At 38.8% G+C, this 22,061-nt stretch overlaps 1 protein-coding gene across 6 annotated transcripts in view; it reads left to right on the forward strand.

Annotated features, from left to right (window-relative positions):
* Positions 1-22,061, forward strand: part of LOC126293273 (uncharacterized) — an 869,155-nt gene that overhangs the window by 507,015 nt on the left and 340,079 nt on the right. The window lies entirely within an intron of this gene.

Genomic DNA, 22,061 nt, shown 5'->3' on the forward strand with positions numbered 1-22,061 from the left:
TGCCTTTGGTGTTCCTCACAGCAGTCGGAAAAGGTTTGGCTGGATTCACCAGTGTAGTTACAGGGGTACTACACATCACAGAGACCCTGAGGCAACCTGTCCATAATATTTTGTTTATCCTTTTGGGCCCTAGGACAATGCCTATTTTGCTATTTGGAGAACCATGCAGAGGAAGGAGCACCATAAGTAGTTTATCCCGATTGTTCAGTATCATTTCTCAATGTCCCAGCTTTATATCACTTGTTCCTTAGTTTTGGAATCCAAGTGGTTCTTATCACAAACAATTGCAGCTCTTTTTATCATTGTTTTTGAAACACCTATCTTCTGAACTGGATGGTCCGAAACCCTGCACCCTGAGACATATGCGAGAGTGTGATGGCTTGTGGTACACACGTTGGCCCATCTGATTTTCATTTTACCAAAACATCTAAGATTGGCAACCTTCCATCTCTCACAGTTGACATAAAGTTTATCATGGCAAATGTTGAAACCTTGAGGCTTTGCTCAAATCTGAAGATACTGTTTTGAGTAACTTTGTTCTCACTCAAAAGATTTCTTTGCATCACAATATTTAAAAATACTGTTTAGCATATATAAAGGAAACTTTGTCGCCATTGTACCTGATGTGTGTCACACAAAAAGAAGCAGCTATTAAAGTGTAGCATACTACTCACCATGTGTCACAACATGAGAGAGAGCAAATTATAATATATATTTCTATAAACCTTCAAAATACTTTCATTCTGTAACAATATGTTGTCTTCTCAAGTAAAAATATTTAATTTACAGCCAAACACACATTTCTTACATCCCTCTAACAATATTCATACTAAAAAAACTTTAATCTAATTTCTTCTGCACATGTAAAGCCACTGGCTCAGTGCTGCAGTAAATATTATTTACATGGCTCAGTAAAGCAGTTTCTGGTTAGTTCCCCATCTAAAAATTAGTTAGCTCACACAACCTCCCAAATGCACAAACAGTATTCAAAGTTGAAATACATACGGAATTGCATGTTATTTATGTGAACTCTACATCAAAATAGAAACATTATACATTGGGCCTGCCATAACCTTGAAACACAGCCTCCCTCCCAAACATGTTGTGCCTCCTTAATTTCACCTCTTATGGAAAATTGCTCCCTGGCTTGTGTTTCCCCTTTGAAAACAACCAATAGACAGTGCAAATACATAAGGCAGCTGGTAGGAGCCACACTTTCCTATGTACTAGAAGAGTGTATGAAATTTGGCTTCTTGTTAGATACATTCTTCTGCAGCAGAAATGAGGTATTGCCTTCTTGCTAACTTGTCACTACTCGAACAGCATTTTCTTATAGTGGCTTTGGATAACAGCTCATATTTTTATAAGTTCTAATCTTACTTTCTATCATAAATGTGTATTGATGATTGCTAGTGTGACTGGGTGAAACAAAATAAAAGCCTCATTTCATTGACTTTTACATTTTTCTTTGGTTTCTACAAAATCACAGGTTCTAAAAAACTTGTCTATTAAGCACTGCTTCATAAAATGCAGTCAAACATATGCTCCCAACATAAAGGAACTTGCAGACCACACAGAAGACCTGACAATTTAGTTTGATTTTGGAGCAGAACAACTGGTGTTGGCAGTAAAAATTTGTATAATTTTGGTGTGGAACAACCTTACTTACCTTCTATTGTTGTGACAGAAATACTAATAAACAGTTGACATCTGTTATACCGTACTTTGTGCAAAGAAGTTTATTTCTACTGTGTCTGCTAGGATGCCATTGTATATCAATGAACAATATAAACCACATAAAAGTAGATGAGAACAACAGGGTTTAGGAGCATACTTGGCACAACCATTGTAGTGCAAGTGCTTCTGCTGTGATTAACACCGAGTGAATGATAATAAGACCATGGTCAGTACTGGAGCCTGCAAGATATTGGTAATTACTTGCACTTGGCGGTCGTTCCCTGAAAGTACCTTATCTTGCTCCTGCCCTTCTGCAATTATATGAAAATGAAATAGAGTGTCTTCCAGTGTAGAGCCTCTTGTAGAATTTTAACATTTGAAATTAGTTCCTAGAACATGTTTCAGTATTTAGGTTGCAAAAGAAATTTTAGGAGCATCTGTCAATATTTTCAATTGTATAACTGTGTTGAAATGTACATACGTGTTGTTCAACAGTATTCAGTTTGTAAATATTTCAAGAGAGATGCTCTTTTTAATTTATTAAATGCCATATCAGTAAAGTGGTAATCTATGGGATCAAACTGAGGCAAATGCTCTGAATACTTGAATGTTACTTCCAATTGGTCAGAGAAATGCCGTTCTGCATGGTACAGTTTTAATGTTGAAACTGATAAGGCCTACAGATGCACTATTGGTTATTTATACTAAACAAAAGCCTTAGAACAAAATGAATAGCATTGAATGTAAACGCAATTTGAAAGAGGTTTTGTTTTAATGGCTGGCACCGAATGCATTGACTTGTTTAGTAACAGAGTTTGTAACCTTCGAGTTTTGCATTGTCATCAAAGATCAGAGTAGCTAATAAAGTTATTGCCATTAACAATGAACATGAAGGAGTTACAAGACAGACTTATATCAAATGGCCAAAATTGAAAACTATAATCAGTCAATGTGAGAACAAGGGGACATAAGTTATTGTATTCACTGTGACAACATAATCTGGATGTTAGTGAAACAAACTCAAATGAAAACAGATATTATTTAGTTATTCTAGTTCCCCACAACAATGTGCAATTTGCCTTTGGCTATGAGTTTTAACATTATTGCAGCAAGAGAGAATGGATGAAAGCAATTTCAGTGTGTACTACAAGTATTTTGATGAATTGTCATTTTCAATAAGCAGGACATTCTGGTTGTAGTGTTGCTTGCTGTAGGCATACAATTTTAAATGTATTGGACCTAATTATTGTTTCTATTGTAAACATGACTAGTGTTAGTGTTCATATAAAAACAGTAGCACATATTATGTAGCTCTACTTGCTGAAGAGTTACTCAGGTCAGAATATTACAACCTATTTGTAGCGTACCTTATTGGTGAAATTACTGTAGATGTGAGGTTTCATTTAAGTTGTCATTGGGAACAGAAGCGCACAATAAAGTTTTTTGAGACCAGCAGACCTGCTTTTCACCCATGTATGTATGTTTGTATGTATGTATGTATGTAGTTGTAACAATTTGTCGTCCAGTGAGTCTTCCACCTAGCCTATGGTTTCAACACTATGTAGCAGTGACAGACTGCAGGTAGGTAATAGATGACCGCCAAGTGACCATCGGCATACATCGATGTTTCTTAACCTAACTGTTTCTGTATGTTGATCATAAAATTAACCTTTAAGTAATATTACGCATGTTGAGTAATAAACATAATCAAGTATATAGCTGCACATTAAATAGTGTTCCATGGAACTGAAGTGCCAAGTAATTAAAGAAGTAAAACAAAGACCACTGAATAAGACAGGACACAATGTTTCTTGTAACAGGTGTAGTGCATTGTTACTAAAGACATTTTCAGAGAATATATATATAATGTATGGTCACAAATTATAATGCAGTGTTTGTTAATGTTGTAACGTGCCTATGAAACATTTATGGTTGAAATTTACTGTTTTTTTCTGTAAAAGATAGATGAATTAAAAAACATGCTAATGTTCTTCATAATTTTGTTGGTTCCTTTGTTCCCAATACCTATATGAGAAATATTAACAGTGAGGCTGCTTTGTTTTTCTGTACAGCATGAAGTAATTACTTTGTAGCTTACCCCAGAAGTCTCATCACTAAATGGCATCAGTTACATGAATATTATAATTGCACAGTTAAAAATGTTGTACTGCATTAAAGACATGGTAATTCTACAGAGTTGCAGTTGTACTACCTTTGAGCTGTGTACATTTTTAAGTTACAAGCGAGTATTGGCTTTATACTGTAAATGTCTTGGTAAGCTTTCCAGTGGAACAAATGAAAATGTGTGCAAATTAACACCATGTAAGCAGTGTAGGTAACGGTGACAGCTCTTTTCACATACAGGGTGTAATAAAACAAAACAAAAAACTACATAGACTCAATTTTTGAGTGTTTAGGAGGGAAAAAGAAGCTTTTTTGTGATTGCCTCTAAATTTCTTTTTTTTATAGGGCGAGACAATGTTGGTTTATGAAGCACTGCAGAAGAACTGGTTACCAGTTCAGTTGAATGCACTTGCATTATTCACACTTGGCTGGTTTGAGCAAGGTTATTCCAGTTGTGCCATAATGTAGACAGGTGATATTTTCAGAAATGCCCCTAAACCAATAGTCACACCATCTCTTGAGCATTAATAACATCAAAACTTTAATGGATCAATATCAGGCACATGGTGCACACAAGTGAGATGTAATGAAGTTATCTCCTTTGACCCCACAAATTCTTTGTAAATGTAGTTTTTTTTACACAATGTATACAATTTTTTAGGAGCAGCTTCATTTGTAATGAACCAGCTTTAAGCCCAAGCAGGCCTGAGAGTAACAGCCTCAGGATAAAAGCAAGTAGCTGTACAGGACAGAAGAGTTGGAATTTGACTAAGGTAAGTCAGAAAGTACCTTTGTCCTTGAATCACATTACCTGTCATTACTAGAGGCAGATAAACAAAACAAAGATAGTTCAACTGTTAAATAACTCCACCACCACCACCACCACTCTCACACACTGTTTAAACATAGTTTCCATCATAAGCAAAAATTAACATTAAAAGGTGATGGGCACTTCCACCGAAGTTCAAAGTATGAGGTGCACCCTGAAAGTAAGTACCAAATCATTCTACTGCTACTGCAGCACTTGTGTTGTAGGTTCACACATTTCTCTGGTTCATTGTCTTTCCACAGTCAACACTGGAGCTGAATTTTGTTGTATTTATATTTGTTAGTGATCATTCAAATGCTTAAGACAACATCTGAGCCCAGTGACTGTGAAGTGCACTCTGTTATGTCGTGTTTCAACACACAGAACACGAAGCCAGCTGAAATTCAAGAACTTGTAGATATTTATGGTGATAAAATTGAACAAACATTCATGTTGAAGCATATATTGGACACCCTTCTGTTGTCAGTGATGGCATGGGTGAGAAAATGTATTAAAATATTCATGAAAACATATGGTTCACAATAAGAATGTATTTCAGAAACTGTTTTGCATGACTCAGTCATAAATTGCTTAAATTTTTGTGAATTGTGTTCCAAAAATGCCTACAAAATTATGTACCTTGGCAGGGTTTTGACATTTCAGCACTGAATACAGTGATGAGGAAGATGAATTCATAAATAGACTCGTGACTGGTGATGAAACTTGGGTTTTTCAGGACACTCCAAAATAAAAACAACAATCTATGGAGTGAAGGAACTCACAATCCAACAATACTCCTCTTAACCCCCCCCCCCCCCTCACCCAGAAAAAAAGAAGTCAGAACGAAGTTGTCAGTGCTAAAAATCAGGTGAAATGGATTCTAGGACCAACAAGGCATTCTTCTTGTTGAGTTCCTTCTCAGAGCTGAAACCATGAAAGCCATATGATACTGCAAAACACTGAGAGAACTCCATCACACTATTCAAAACAAAATATGCAAAATTCTCAATAGAATCATTATGTTGCTTCATGACATCATGTTTCATTTCCCTTGGTGGCACTGAAAACCTTACTAAACAATTCAGTTGGATAAAGTTCGACCACCTGCCAATCAGTCCTGATCTCACATCTTATGACTACCAGTTTTACTTCAACATCAAGCAGGATGAAGGTGCTTCAACACCAATGATGATGTAAGAAAGTGTGATTAGTGTTGGACATCTTCACTGATGGTATCTTTCTATGAAGAGGGCATAGAAAAGTTGGCTTACTGCTATGACAAATGCCTGAACAATGGTGGCTGTTATGTAGAAAAAGAATATTTCTTAAAAAAAAAAAAAAAAAATTGGTCTGAAGAAATGTTTTCTGAGTCCTTTTCCCACAATGGTACTTTCTTTTCTGGCATGCCTTGTGTATTTTAATGTCTTTTGGCTTACCAATGTGGGTATAAAAGTTGACAGAGAACATCCCACATCCTCTTCTTTACTGCACTCACGTAATGGGGATACACAAAGCCAATATGAATCACCTGTTTTCTATCAGCAGCCATGTTTGACCATGAGGTGTGTCAAGAATGTTCTGGATCATGCACAGGTTTATTCAGCTGCCCCTGCCATAAAGTTTGATGGAACCTGCAACATCTTAAAGAACCACATCCATGATATTAGTCTTCTCTCCTCCCTACATGCACACTGTTAGGCTTACAAAAACAATGAACAGGACCTTTTTGTATGAAAATTAACTACATCAAATTTTGTACTGGAATAAGTTTTTGTGTTATTCAAGAAAAACACATTTGGGCCTCTAACAAAAATGTAACACCCCCCCCCCCCAAAAAAAAAATGTTTACAGTAAATGCCCCACAAAAAAGATCCTGTTCATTTTTTATGTAGGACTAGTAATTTGCATGTAGTGGGTGGGAGAAATGAAAATCTTGCCCATGAAATTTGTAGCCATTGCAAGTTGCATAAAACCCATGGGTAGGGGTAGATTAATCATCTTGTACAGGTTTTTTTATGTGCCAAAAGAACTAATATAAGATTTCTCTGGCTTCACAATCAGGTCAAGAAACATTTTACACCACATTAATGTATAGTGTTTGCAGTTTTCTTTATCAGAAAATCCTTTCTCATTGCTTTCCTGACCACAGAAAATTCCTACATACAGCCAACTGTTTCTGTTGTTGTGGCCTTCAGTCCAAAGACTGGTTTTACCCAGCTCTCTATGCTAGTCTGTCATATACAAGCCTGCATCTATTTGAACCTGCTTACAGTATTTCCTCCTCTCACTAAAACCCCACCAATATCAAACTGATGATTCCTTGATGCATCAGGGTATGTCTTATCAACCAGTTCCTTCTGTTACTCAAGTTGTGCTGAAAATTTCATTCAGTACCATCTCCCTAGTAATTAGATCTGCAACTGCATAATTATTCCATAAGCCACCTCTAGGTCCATCGCAGAGGGTACCTAGTACCAGTAGTAGTCATCTATCCACTTATTGACCACCTCTGTAACTTAGGCAGCAGCAGCAGCAGTGAACCCTATCATGGGGAGGATGCAGGTTTAGATTTCTGGTACTGCCAGGGATTTTTCCTGGAACGGTGTACATTCACCCTTGTGATGGCAACTGAGAAACACATTTCAAAAGATACTATCCTTTTCTAGGTAGTTCACATCTTGTGTCAGAGCAAGGCTATTCTTAAGGCAGATACCTCCAGAAAAGACTACTTAACACTTAAATTTATATCCACTCTTAACATACTCTGCCCATCAGACAGTCATGCCTGTTTTTTTAAATCCTCTCTGTGTCAGCCATCATCAATAACTTTGTCACCCAAATAACAAAACACTTCTGTTATCTTCAGTGTCTTATTTCCTAATCTACGATGTTTGTCCGGAAAATACATATAAAAGTTGAATTATAACTTTATTTTACAATTATTCAGGTATTACAATATGGTCTCCTTGAAGGTACTCACCCTGAGACGCGATACACTTCTGCCAACGCCATTTCCACTGTTGATAACATTGCTGAAAGTCTTCAGTTGCCATGTCGTTTCCGCCTTGGTGGCTTCCACACCCCCGAAGCACCATTTTGCATTTTGGGAACATGAACAAGTCACACGGGGCTAAATCAGGTGGTCTGTCACGGCGATTAGGCTTTGGGCCGAAAACTCGCGCACAACAAGCGACGTGTGGGCGGGCGCATTAATGTGATGAAGGACCCACCTGCCCCCTTTTGCCATCTCCAGTCAGACTCTTTCCAGAACTTCAATGTAAAAATTTCCGTTCACTCTCTGGCTAGGAGGGACAAATTCCTTGTCAACAATGCTCCTAGAATCAAAGAAAACAATCAACACTGTCTTCACATTGGACCTTGATTTTTGCGACTTTTTTGTTCTCAGTTCTCCTGCTACTTTCCATTCCATTCCTTGCTTGCTTTGAGATTTGAGCTCCACATCAAATTTCTAAAACCAGGACTCATCTCCAGTGATGACTCGGTTGAGAAAGTCCCCTCGTTCCTCTGCTTCCAACCAATCCTCACAGCACTCCACCCTCTTTGCTTTCTGGTCTGGCATCAAGAGCTTTGGTATAATTTTCATTTCATTTCAAGCTTTTGTGAACAATTGTTTTGGGAACTGACAGCTCGTCAATCTATGGTCTTTAAGAATACAAGCTGCTGCACACTCCCACCTTCACGCAGAGTGCTCTGACTCGAACTGAGCATTGATGGGATTGATTACAGCAGTAGTCCCACCTGGTGGTGACTGCAACCTGTAACATAAAGACATTATTCAACTTTTATACATATTTTCCGGACAATCAAAAACTTCCCATTCAAGGGTGTTGCCACAGAGTAAAAGCACAATTGTGCAATGGTGCATGAAGTTGGATAATACACATCCTCATAATGCAGACACCAGCTAAAGTGGGAGACACTCGAGTAGCCACCCTACAGTCCTGTTCTCTACCTGTGTGCTTATCATGCCTTTGGTTCCTTAGAAAGGTCTTGAAGGATCAATGACTCGTGTTGCAAGAGGGTGTGCAACAAGCAGTGACGGATTTCTTGACAAAGCAGGACACAGTGTTCTACCAAATGGGCATCTTCAACCTGGTACACTGGTAGGATGATTGCCTCAGTTCTCATCATAATTTTGTCCAATTGGCATATGAGGAATGGCTGAAAAGTTTCTAGCCCCAGACAGTTACTGTAATGTCTCACACAAACACCACCACCTACTTTAATGGTGACCCTTTATGGGTACGCAAGTTAAATGTTGCAGCTCCAGCTTCATTAACGTAGCCACTAGGTGCATTGTATACTGTAGTGTAAGTAAAGTGGTGAATATTGGGAGAATCAAGAACTGTGTAGCGGTTGAATACCTTCATTTGAAGGGAATGGTGTCCAAGGACATTGTGGAGGGCATGCAGAATACATTTACGGACAGTGTTCCATCTTGTGCAACAGTGAAAAACTGGGCATCTGACTTCAAACAGAGAAGAATGAGTGTGAGAGAACCAACGAGGAATGGAAAGCCTGCCACTGATGAAACAGTGACTACAATTAACGATACAGTTTTTCAGGATCGTTGCAGCACATTGAAACCTCCCAAGGGCGTGCTCATGACACTGTTGTCGATATTTTGGGAATGCTGAAAGTTTCATTTCAGTGGGTCCACAAAGACTCGAGTGCAGATCAGACACAGGAACACGTGCAGTGTTGTGAAGAAATTATCCACCAGTTTGAAGATGGCTTTCTTGCAAGGTATGTCACAACAGACAAAATGTGGGTGCACTACTTTGATCCTGAGACAGAACAAGAGTCACAGCAATGAAAACATCCTTCTCACACACACAAAAAAAAAATTACATGTGCCAAAGTCAGCTGGTACGGTGATGGCATTGGTCTTCTGTGGTGCAAAAGGGGTAATTATGGTGGATTACTTGCTAACGGTTGCAACTATCAATGCTTTATACTGTTGCATCCTCCTGTGCCATTTGAGAGAAGAGATAAGGAAAACGAGGTGTGGAAAATTGGCTCACTCGACTCTTTAGCATCAGGACAATGCACTGGTGCACAAAGACCTCACAACATTGGAAACTCTGCGGGTTCGAATTCTTACATCACCTGCCATATTTTCCAGATCTGACTGTGGCAGACTTTTTCCTTTTCCCAAACCTAAAAGAAAATACCTCAAAGGATGATGATGCAGTGACTGATGCTTTGTTGGACTTGAAATCAAAGACCTTTCATTTGAATGGTTTTGCAGAAGATACCTGAGCATGCCTTCAAGTGTATTAGTGTACACAGGTATTATATAGACAAGTAAATTGATATTATGAAATTTCATGTCATTCTTTATTTGTTAGGGTAGAAGCTTTTTGATCATCCCTTGTAATTACCTCTGCATCTCCTTATTCAACTTGACTACATTCCATTACCCTTGTCTTATGTTCATCTTAGAACTGCTCTTTAACACACTATCCATTCCATTCCATTGTCATTGTCTGCCTCCTTAGCTATACCTTTCAACTAGCTGCCATTTGGCAGACCTGGGTTTGATTGCTGGTACTGCCAGTGATTTTTCCTTGGAGCGGGGGGGGGGGGGGGGGGGTGACTGGTGCAGAATGCACTCAGTATTGTGAGGAGCTGCTTGACCATTTAGTAGTGGTCCCACAGTCAAAAAATCCCAGGAGAGAGGTGTGCTGACCACTTGTCCCTCCATGCTGCATCACTTTACACCACTGGCAGGGGACAACATGTCAGTTGGTGGAATTTTACCATTTTTAAAACAACCAACGGAAATTCCAGGTAGGAATGTCAACAATGTATGATTTTTATCCCTTCCATTCCATTCGACTTATCTTGTGTCTTCCAAGAGTCGTGTCCCTCACTCCAAACAACAAGGCATTATTGAAATGATGTAATTAAAGCTGTAACATTTCTTTGCCATAACTGTCATGTTGGGATAAGACACTGTAGGATAGAGTTCCAATGACATTTGTTGCATAACCTAGAAAACAGTATCAACAATCATCGACATGATTTGAAGTATTTTGTGGCTCAGCTCACCATCCAAATATATTTAGCAGTACAATTCCTTGTGGACTTTAGGTTGTATTGTTTCAGTTGCCGTAAGATCTTGACTTGCAGATGAAAGAACATTGTAGTTCTTGCTAAGCCCAATTCTCCAAATGTAATCAACAATGACACCATATTTTTAAAGCTTTGGAAACTGGCTTAAAAGAGTCACTTTTAAATGGACACTGATTTCAAAGTTGCAGAATTATGAAAACAAATTACAGTTCATGATATACACTGAGTTCACATTACTCAGTCCAACAGATAAAACTGCACTTGGTTCCATGTTACATCAAGTCCAACACAACTATTCTCATTCAGTAACCTCACTAAAACTATTGAGGAAGTTAGCACAACTCAACTCACTGGTGCAAAGCATCAAAGGCACATTTTTACAATATTAACTTCAGGAACTGTTCTGGTGTATGCTAGGGTATGCTGTTCACCACTTGAACAATGAACAATTACAGAGAATTAGATTGCATGTGACAGCACATCATGGTGTAATATAAGGCAATACATTGCTAGTTCTAACTTGGTTCCCATAAGTTGTTGATCTAATTAAAGTAAATATATTTCTTTTGAAAGGAAAAGACCATTGATAATGAGCAATTACTGAGAACCACATTGCACTTGACAGTGTATCATTGTGTTAAATAGAGGCAGAAGATATTTCAAGCAGCAGCACATATGAATACAATATCTCAAGTTTTATAATTCATTGACACTGGCCAATTATAAAGCATGTAACAGTACATATTTGAATTAAGTCTAGATAGACCAGATTAAACACATGATTATAGCATACATTGTATCATATAAAGGTAGTTGTTAAGCAATTTACAACAAACAGTAATTGTTAGCCTTTCAGACATCTATTTTCATGGAAAAATTACGTTACTTTTCAACTGTTGAAATGTACCTAGACATAAGGACTGTATCACTTGTAGGACCAAAAGGCATTATTTCTTTACAAGTCAAACTCAGACTTTAAAGCAACTGAACTGACATGAACATTTATGGATAGAGGAATTTGCCCACCATAATTGTCAAAGGCACCTTGTTCTCGTAGCTAGAAAGTCATAATCCCATTTATTTATTTTCATGTAGGGACTGAGAGCCACCATGGCCAGATGCCACTGTAGAATCAGATTTATACTGGTAAATTAAGTACCCACAGGGTACTTCCAGAATATATATACTGCTCAATAACCAGTTGACAGACTTCTCGTTGATCATCACCACACTATACATGATGTATGAACATCACATCAGACAGTAAATAAAACTAGCCACAGATAAAGGTAAATTCCAACATAGGGTGAGTTACCACTAGCTACATATGAATGAGAAAAAAAAAAAAGGAAATGGATAGTTCAGCCATCCTAAAGATTTGATTGATCTATATGTATATATTTTCTCATCAGTTATGTAATAATGCATTAACTGGACTTCAGTTAAAAGTAGATGTCTGCAGGAACAATAGCGATACCATGAACACAAATCCTCATGGGCTGCAGACAAAATACCTAATATTTGAAACATTATTTTATCATAGATTTGCCTTCTGCTACACATTACATTGCAATTGTTTAGGACTGTCAGAATATAATTGATATAATAACGTAATATTGGAGTGGTTTTCATTAAGTACACATTAGTGAAAAGCATTGGCTGGCTGCAACATTGAACATTTCGTTCAAAAATCCTACATCACATGCAGTTTGCTGATTTGAGCAGACATTATGACAAAAGTAATATGCAGAACACCTCATATCCGTATCAGACAGATAACATAATATATATAGCTACCAGACATGGAGCAATTATCCAAGTATGTCTGAATACACAGTGCACAAAACACTTCTAACGATGGCCCTCTGCAGCCAATGACTCATGCATGTGCCATTAATAAACCACAACATCGGCATGTGACCATTGGCACTGGAAATTAGCACAGTGACAGAGCATTGCTGGGTCTGGTGAATTGTGATAATGCGCCATGTCACAAGGCCAGGAGGGAGTGATGGAGTGGTTCGGGGACTAATGCTAAGCAGAGATGTAGCACAAAAGTTAAAGTCCGTTATCACATCAATGGTACTTGACTAAAACTGGCTGATAAAGGTCCTGCTAAAGCTGGGTGCTTGTTACACAACAGGCTACCAAATAGCTTCTTGTTGTTGTTGTCTTCAGTCCTGAGACTGGTTTGATGCTGCTCTATCCTGTGCAAGCTTCTTCATCTCCCAGTACCTACTGCAACGTACATCCTTCTGAATCTGCTTAGTGTATTCATCTCTTGGTCTCCCTCTACGATTTTTACCCTCCAATGCTAAATTTGTGATTCCTTGATGCCTCAGAACATATCGTACCAACTGGTCCCTTCTTCTTGTCAAGTTGTTCCACAAACCCCTCTTCTCCCCAATTCATTCAATACCCCCTGATTAGTTATGTGATCTACCCATCTAATCTTCTGGAGCACCACATTTCAAAAGCTTCTATTCTCCTCTTCTCCAAACTATTTATCATCCATGTTCCAGTTCCATACATGGCTACACTCCATACAAATACTTTCAGAAGCGACTTCCTGACACTAAAATCTATACTCAATGTTAACAAATTTCTCTTCTTCAGAAATGCTTTCCTTGCCTTTGCCAGTCTACATTTTATATCCTCTCGACTTTGACCATCATCAGTTATGTTGCTCCTCAAATAGCAAAACTCCTTTACTACTTTAAGTGTCTCATTTCCTAATCTAATTCCTTCAGCATCACCCGACTACATTCCATTATCCTCATTTTGATTTTGTTGATGTTCATCTTGTACCCTCAAGACACTGCCCATTCTGTTCAACTGCTCTTCCTAGTCCTTTGCTGTCTTTGACACAATTACAATGTCACCGGCGAATCTCATCATTTTTATTTCTTCTCCATGGAATTTAATACCTACTCCAAATTTTTCCTTTGTTTCCTTTACTGCTTGCTCAATATACAGATTGAATAACATTGGGGAGAGGCTACAACCCTGTCTCACTCGTTTCCCTTTTATGCCCCTCGACTCTTAACTGCCATCTGGTTCCTGTACAAATTGATAATAGCCTTTCGCTCCCTGTATTGTACCCCTGCCACCTTGAGAATTTGAAAGAGAGTATTCCAGTCAACATTGTCAAACGCTGTCTCTAAGTCTAGAAATTTAGGTTTGCCTTTCCTTAATCTTTCTTCTAAGATAAGTTGTAGGATCATGTGTTCCAATATTTCTGCGGAATCCAAACTGATTTTCACTAAAGTCGGCTTCTACCAGTTTTTCCATTCGTCTGTGAAGAATTCGCATTAATATTTTGCAGCTGTGACTTATTTAACTGATAGTTTGGTAATTTTCACATCTGTCAACACCTGTTTTATTTGGGATTGTAATTATTATATTCTTCTTGAAGTCTGATGGTATTTCGCCTGTCTCATACATCTTGCTCAACAGATGGTAGAGTTTTGTCAGGACTGGCTCTCCCAAGGCCGTCAGTAGTTCTAATGGAATGTTGTCTACTCCAGGGGCCTTCTTTCAAAATACAAAAGCACTACCAGTCTTCAAAACAAAAGTAAGAGAGTTCTAGGCAATAGTGTGGCTTTACAAAGTTAAGGAATACTTTGGGACTAATCGGAGAGAAATTGCTCTGCTATGGTAATTTCCTGACAAATGTGTTACATATAAGGCGCCAATGACAAGTACCCCCCCATGAACCATGGACCTTGCCGTTGGTGGGGAGGCTTGCGTGCCTCAGCGATACAGATGGCCGTACCGTAGGTGCAACCACAACAGAGGGGTATCTGTTGAGAGGCCAGACAAACATGTGGTTCCTGAAGAGGGGCAGCAGCCTTTTCAGTAGTTGCAGGGGCAACAGTCTGGATGATTGACTGATCTGGCCTTGCAACATTAACCAAAACGGCGTTGCTGTGCTGGTACTGCGAACGGCTGAAAGCAAGGGGAAACTACAGCCGTAATTTTTCCCGAGGACATGCAGCTTTACTGTATGATTAAATGATGATGGCATCCTCTTGGGTAAAATATTCCGGAGGTAAAATAGTCCCCCATTCGGATCTCCGGGCGGGGACTACCCAGGAGGATGTCGTTATCAGGAGAAAGAAAACTGGCGTTCTACGGATCGGAGCGTGGAATGTCAGATCCCTTAATCGGGCAGGTAGGTTAGAAAATTTAAAAAGGGAAATGGATAGGTTAAAGTTAGATATAGTGGGAATTAGTGAAGTTCGGTGGCAGGAGGAACAAGAGTTCTGGTCAGGTGATTACAGGGTTATAAACACAAAATCAAATAGGGGTTATGCAGGAGTAGGTTTAATAATGAATAGGAAAATAGGAATGCGGGTAAGCTACGACAAACAGCATAGTGAACGCATTATTGTGGCCAAGATAGATACGAAGCCCACACCTACTACAGTAGTACAAGTTTATATGCCAACTAGCTCTGCAGATGACGAAGAAATTGAAGAAATGTACGATGAAATAAAAGAAATTATTCAGATAGTGAAGGGAGACGAAAATTTAATAGTAATGGGTGACTGGAATTCGAGAGTAGGAAAAGGGAGAGAAGGAAACATAGCAGGTGAATATGGATTGGGGCTAAGAAATGAAAGAGGAAGCCGCCTAGTAGAATTTTGTACAGAGCACAACTTAGTCATAGGTAACACTTGGTTTAAGAATCATGAAAGAAGGTTGTATACGTGGAAGAACGCTGGAGATACTAAAAGGTATCAGATAGATTATATAATGGTAAGACAGAGATTTAGGAACCAGGTTTTAAGTTGTAAGACATTTCCAGGGGCAGATGTGGACTCTGACCACAATCTATTGGTTATGACCTGTAGATTAAAACTGAAGAAACTGCAAAAATGTGGGAAATTAAGGAGATGGGACCTGGATAAACTGAAAGAACCAGAGGTTGTACAGAGTTTCAGGGAGAGCATAAGGGAACAATTGACAGGAATAGGGGAAAGAAATACAGTAGAAGAGGAATGGGTAGCTCTGAGGGATGAAGTAGTGTAGGCAGCAGAGGATAAAGTAGGTAAAAAGACGAGGGCTGCTAGAAATCCTTGGGTAACAGAAGAAATATTGAATTTAATTGATGAAAGGAGAAAATATAAAAATGCAGTAAATGAAGCAGGCAAAAAGGAATACAAACGTCTCAAAAATGAGATTGACAGGAAGTGCAAAATGGCTAAACAGGGATGGCTAGAGGAAAAATGTAAGGATGTAGAGGCTTATCTCACTAGGGGTAAGATAGATACTGCCTACAGGAAAATTAAAGAGACCTTTGGAGAGAAGAGAACCACGTGTATGAATATCAAGAGCTCAGATGGCAACCCAGTTCTAAGCAAAGAAGGGAAGGCAGAAAGGTGGAAGGAGTATATAGAAGGTTTATACAAGGGTGATGTACTTGAGGACAATATTATGGAAATGGAAGAGGATGTAGATGAAGACGAAATGGGTGATACGATACTGCGTGAAGAGTTTGACAGAGCACTGAAAGACCTGAGTCAAAACAAGGCCCCCGGAGTAGACAACATTCCATTAGAACTACTGACGGCCTTGGGAGAGCCAGTCCTGACAAAACTCTACCATCTGGTGAGCAAGATGTATGAGACAGGCGAAATACCCTCAGACTTCAAGAAGAATATAATAATTCCAATCCCAAAGAAAGCAGGTGCTGACAGATGTGAAAATTACCAAACTATCAGTTTAATAAGTCACAGCTGCAAAATACTAACGCGAATTCTTTACAGACGAATGGAAAAACTGGTAGATGCGGACCTCGGGGAGGATCAGTTTGGATTCCGTCGAAATGTTGGAACACGTGAGGCAATACTGACCTTACGACTTATCTTAGAAGAAAGATTAAGAAAAGGCAAACCTAAGTTTCTAGCATTTGTAGACTTAGAGAAAGCTTTTGTCAATGTTGACTGGAATACTCTTTTTCAAATTCTAAAGGTGGCAGGGGTAAAATACAGGGAGCGAAAGGCTATTTACAATTTGTACAGAAACCAGATGGCAGTCATAAGAGTCGAGGGGCATGAAAGGGAAGCAGTGGTTGGGAAAGGAGTGAGACAGGGTTGTAGCCTCTCCCCAATGTTATTCAATCTGTATATTGAGCAAGCAGTAAAGGAAACAAAAGAAAAATTCGGAGTAGGTATTAAAATCCTGGGAGAAGAAATAAAAACTTTGAGGTTCGCCGATGACATTGTAATTCTGTCAGAGACGGCAAAGGACTTGGAAGAGCAGTTGAATGGAATGGACTGTGTCTTGAAAGGAGGATATAAGATGAACATCAACAAAAGCAAAACGAGGATAATGGAATGTAGTCCAATTAAATCGGGTGATGCTGAGGGAATTAGATTAGGAAATGAGACGTTTAAAGTAGTAAAGGAGTTTTGCTATTTGGGGAGCAAAATAACTGATGATGGTCAAAGTAGAGAGGATAGAAAATGAAGACTGGCAATGGCAAGGAAAGTGTTTCTGAAGAAGAGAAATTTGTTAACATCGAATATAGATTTAAGTATCAGGAAGTCATTTCTGAAAATATTTGTTTGGAGTGTAGCCATGTATGGAAGTGAAACATGGACGATAACTAGTTTGGACAAGAAGAGAATAGAAGCTTTCGAAATGTGTTGCTACAGAAGAATACTGAAGATAAGATGGATAGATCACGTAACTAATGAGGAGGTATTGAATAGGATTGGGGAGAAGAGAAGTTTGTGGCACAACTTGACTAGAAGAAGGGATCGGTTGGTAGGACATGTTCTGAGGCGTCAGGGGATTGCAAATTTAGCGTTGGAGGGCAGTGTGGAGGGTAAAAATCGTAGAGGGAGACCGAGAGATGAGTACACTAAGCAGATTCAGAAGGATGTAGGTTGCAGTAGGTACTGGGAGATGAAGAAGCTTGCACAGGATAGAGTAGCATGGAGAGCTGCATCAAACCAGTCTCAGGACTGAAGACCACAACAACAACAACAATGACAAGTAATTGTGAAAATTTTCTCATGTTTTGTCAACACGCAAGTATCGAAGGTGAAAGCAAAGTTGAGTGCCGATATTTATTAAATTAATTTAGAAATAAAGTTTTGGTTTTGCCTTTTCATTAATTATTATATATATCTACACAAGTAATCTACTGTAAAATAACCTATGTGCTCAGTTTCTAATTCACCCTGTAACTGTAATTGTAAACTATATTGATGCATCCAATATCATTCTAAAAAGAGGCAATAAATAAGTAAATATTTGTTGAAAAGGAACACTCTCTGTGGTGTCAGTTGCCTGAGATGCAGTCGTGTGTGTCATCTATTTTTGACAGAGGCCTTACTGGCCGAAAGCTTTATTTGTGAGTCTCTGCTATATGGTGAGTAGCAACTTTCCTTCTCATAGTACTGTTACATTTCATCCTGGATTTTACATTGTTGAAATATTTGGTGATTTTAAAATAGATGCAAATACAAAGAATATAGTAAATTTGAAGCTCACTGACATATTAAACTCATAAAATCTTTTAAATATAATGCATCTACATCAATACTACACAAGCTATTGTACAGTGCATGGCATAGAATGCCCTGAACAATTACTTCTTATTTCCTTTCCTGTTCCATTTGTAAACAGAGTGAGGGGAAAGTGACTATCTACATTCTTCCATGAGAATCCTTATTTCTCTCACCCAATCTTCATTATCCTTGCATGAAATGTAAGTTTGTGACCGTAGAATTGTACTGCAATAATCCTCAATGCTAGTTCTCTCAACAGTGTTCCTAGAGAAGAATGTTTCCTTATCACCAGGTTTTCCCATTTGAGTTCCCTAAGCATCTCCACAATGCTTGCATGTTGACTGAACTTACCAGTAACAAATATAATGGCCCACCTCTGAATTGCTTTATGTCCTCCTTCAATCTGATCCAAAAACTCAAATAGTACCATGGGTTTCACTAGTATGTCATCTCCCTTACAGCTGAACCATACTTTACTAAAAGTCGACCCTTCACCTTTCCTACTACTCTCCTCACATGCTTGTTCCATTTCACATCGCTCTGTACCATTATGCCTAGATATTTAATTGACATGAATGTTTCAAGCATTACACTAGTAACACTTATTCAAGCATTTCTTGGCTTTGTTTTTCCTACTCATCCGCATTAATTTACATTTTTAGACATTTAGGGCTAGCTGAGATTTATCACACCAAATTGACAAAAATTTCTGTCAAAGTACTCTTGCATTCTCCTAGAGTCACTCAATGATGACATCTTCCTGTGCATGGCAGCATCACCAACAAACACAGCAGATTGCTGCTCACCCTGTCTGTCATATCATTTGAGCATACAGAAAAAAATAGCAGTCCTTTCACGTCACCCTGGGGAACTCCTTACAATATCCTTGTCACTGACTCACACCAGCACACAGGGTCCTGCTACTTGAGAAGTCTTTGAGTAACCTTCATATCTGGAGACCTATTCTTTATGCTCATACCTTCAGTAACAGTCTGCAGTGGGGCACCATATCCAATGCTTTTTGGAAATCTGAGAATATGAAGTCTCCCTGTTGCCCTTTTTCCTTAGTTTGCAGTATATCATGTAAGAGAAAGGCAAGCTGAGCTTCACATGAGTAATAGTTGCTAAAACCATGCTGATTTGTAGGCATAAGTTTCACTGTATCTAGGAAATTTATTGCATTCAAATTCAGAATGCGTGCTACAATTTTCCAGGAAACCCAATGTTAATGATAATGGTCTGTAATTTGTTGGGTCCTTTGTTTACCCTTCGTATGATAAAAGAGTCAGCTGAGCCTTTTTCCAGGCACCTGGAACTTTTCAGTGAAGCTAAGTAAGAGGGCAGTGCCGTAAACTACTCTTTGTAAAAGCTAATTAGCATTCCACCTGGACCTGTGACTTATTTGTTTCTAACTCTTTCTGTTGTTTTGTTATGCCAGGGATGACCATTACTGTGTCCCCCACGTGGAAGTCTTTGCAACTGGCCAATGTTTTTATGAATGTCCTGAGTGGATGACTTCTTAAACACAAAATTTAAAACTTCAACTTTCTTTTTGCTGTCTTCTACCTCCATGCAGGTTGGTCAATGAGTGACTGGATAAAAGCCAAAGACTTGATTAGAAGTCTTATAGATGACCAGAATTTTCTTGTGTTCTGAAGAATATCTTTTGCTTAGCTATGGATTGCACATTTATCTATTTACAGATGCTTGAATCTCTACTAACTTTTTCCTGTAATCATTTGTTCATTCTCTTTTTAACTGAGAGTACAACAACCTTTACTTTCTCAGTATTTTCCAAATTTCAGTGGTAAACCACAAAGGATATTTTCTGTCCTTCATCCACTTAATCAGTACATATTTCTCCAGAGCATGATATACAGTCCATTTAAAATTTTCCTATAATTCCTCTACATCCATCATACTGGATGAAACATGGTACCTATCAGAATTAAAGAAAATGTAGAAGGAAGGACCCACAAATGTAACTTAATTTTCACACAACCTGTATATTTAACAATATACAACCATACCTGCAGCCCACACATTATTGGATCAAATGACAGTGTTTACTATTGCACTGGACAAAGCCTCTGTTTTTAAATGCCCTTCTGCAACATATGAAAATTATATTAGCACCATTGATGACAAGAGTGATTAAGTTACTCAAAACAGATGACCTAATTTTTAATTTGAAAGCTGCATGTCTAAAGGTTCTGGGTTAATATGTGCACCTGTGCTTACAGATTAGGAAACAATATGACAATGATGAAGCAAGCAACTTTTTTATTACGGCCATGGAGCGATCAGATCCCAACCTGTCCATTTGGCTAATGCCCTGGTGACAGTTGGCTGTTAATATTTTCAAAGTTAAACTGATTGTCAGTTATTAAGACCATTCTGAAGGAATGTCTTAAAACATCACTTGTGAATACTTATTACAAGAGAACTCACTTGGCAGAACCACAAGATCCAGCTAAAATACACCAATAATGAGCCAGTCTATCAAACGCAGCAACACACACCTTAGTACAACAGGTTGTTCAGATTATAACTAAAGACTTAAAAATGAAAATGCAATCAAAGAACTGTACAGGTTAACACCTAAATCTAACCACATGGTCCCTCTTTTGTTTAATGGCAACATGTGCATTAGTACAATTGTTCTGGCTGTATTTATGGCCAGGAGCTGGTCATTAGAACATTAATGACTGGGTACCAACCAGAAAGGAAAGGAAATATAATAGTGGGACAAATTTTGAAATGACAACTAGTGTCTTAGTACAATATTACAGCCTCTATTAATGACCAAAGAGCCGACCGAGTAAAACTCTGCAGGTCGGTTACAAACCGGAAAATCATAAGCAGGGCAGGTAGGCAATGACACAAATCAACACGAGGATTAAATAATGTTACTTCACTTTATCAGCAAGCAGTTGCAGTGGTGCCAATGAAAGCCAGGTAGAAGTGAGCAGTGGTCCAACACAAATGTTGCCAACCAACTGATGGCATGTCAGCCTGCTTCTTGTAGTCAATGCTGACCCCAGTGAAGTACTCTGCAGAGGCACAGCTTGTGGTTTCGGCTGCTCGGACCTTGTTGCCACCTCTTGTCGTGATGCTACTGCAATCGGCAAACTTCGTGCCTCCCTTCTCAGGCCGGCAGACCCCTCTCGAGGACCTTCTAAGGACACAACCCACAGATATCCACTCTTCCTCACAGGTATTGGCAATGGGGCCACAAGAGTGATAGTCGATACAATTCTTAAGCCCCAGGTGCCAGACAGATCAGTCTACTAACTCAATGGTGCCACATCTCAACATCCCCCTCTCAAACATGAACAAGCCTTCCCCCAAATCTAAGAACCCTTCACTCGGCTGGAAAGTTTAATCTGGCTGAGATGAACTTGTATGAGCTTCCTCTTTTCTGGGTCCCTTACCAAAAAATTGACTGGGCTTAAAATTTTGCCAATGGAATATGGACTTTAGAAATGCGGGGCAAGTTTCTCTAAGCATTTATCCTGGGAAGTCCACCCATAAATGTTCCTGATGTAGACATGATCCCCTATCGTCCCTTGAAAGGGGCACTTGTTTCTGTTATAGTGGCAGGCCTGACAATCATGAACAGCCCTAATTTGGTCCCTTTGCTCTCTAAGTACCTTCGGACTGATAGATGGAGGTAAAAGATAATTTATCTCACGTAAGTTGGAGAGTCAGAAATTCATGGGATATGTGAGCATTAGGATAGCTGGGGTGGCATGGGATTCTTCATTCTACATGGAGTTAAACACTAAGTTTAATCAGGGTGATGTGGTATCCCACTTCTTGGGTGATTT

This window comes from Schistocerca gregaria, chromosome 10 (assembly GCF_023897955.1).
Source record: "Schistocerca gregaria isolate iqSchGreg1 chromosome 10, iqSchGreg1.2, whole genome shotgun sequence".
NCBI classification, from domain to species: Eukaryota; Metazoa; Arthropoda; class Insecta; order Orthoptera; family Acrididae; genus Schistocerca; species Schistocerca gregaria.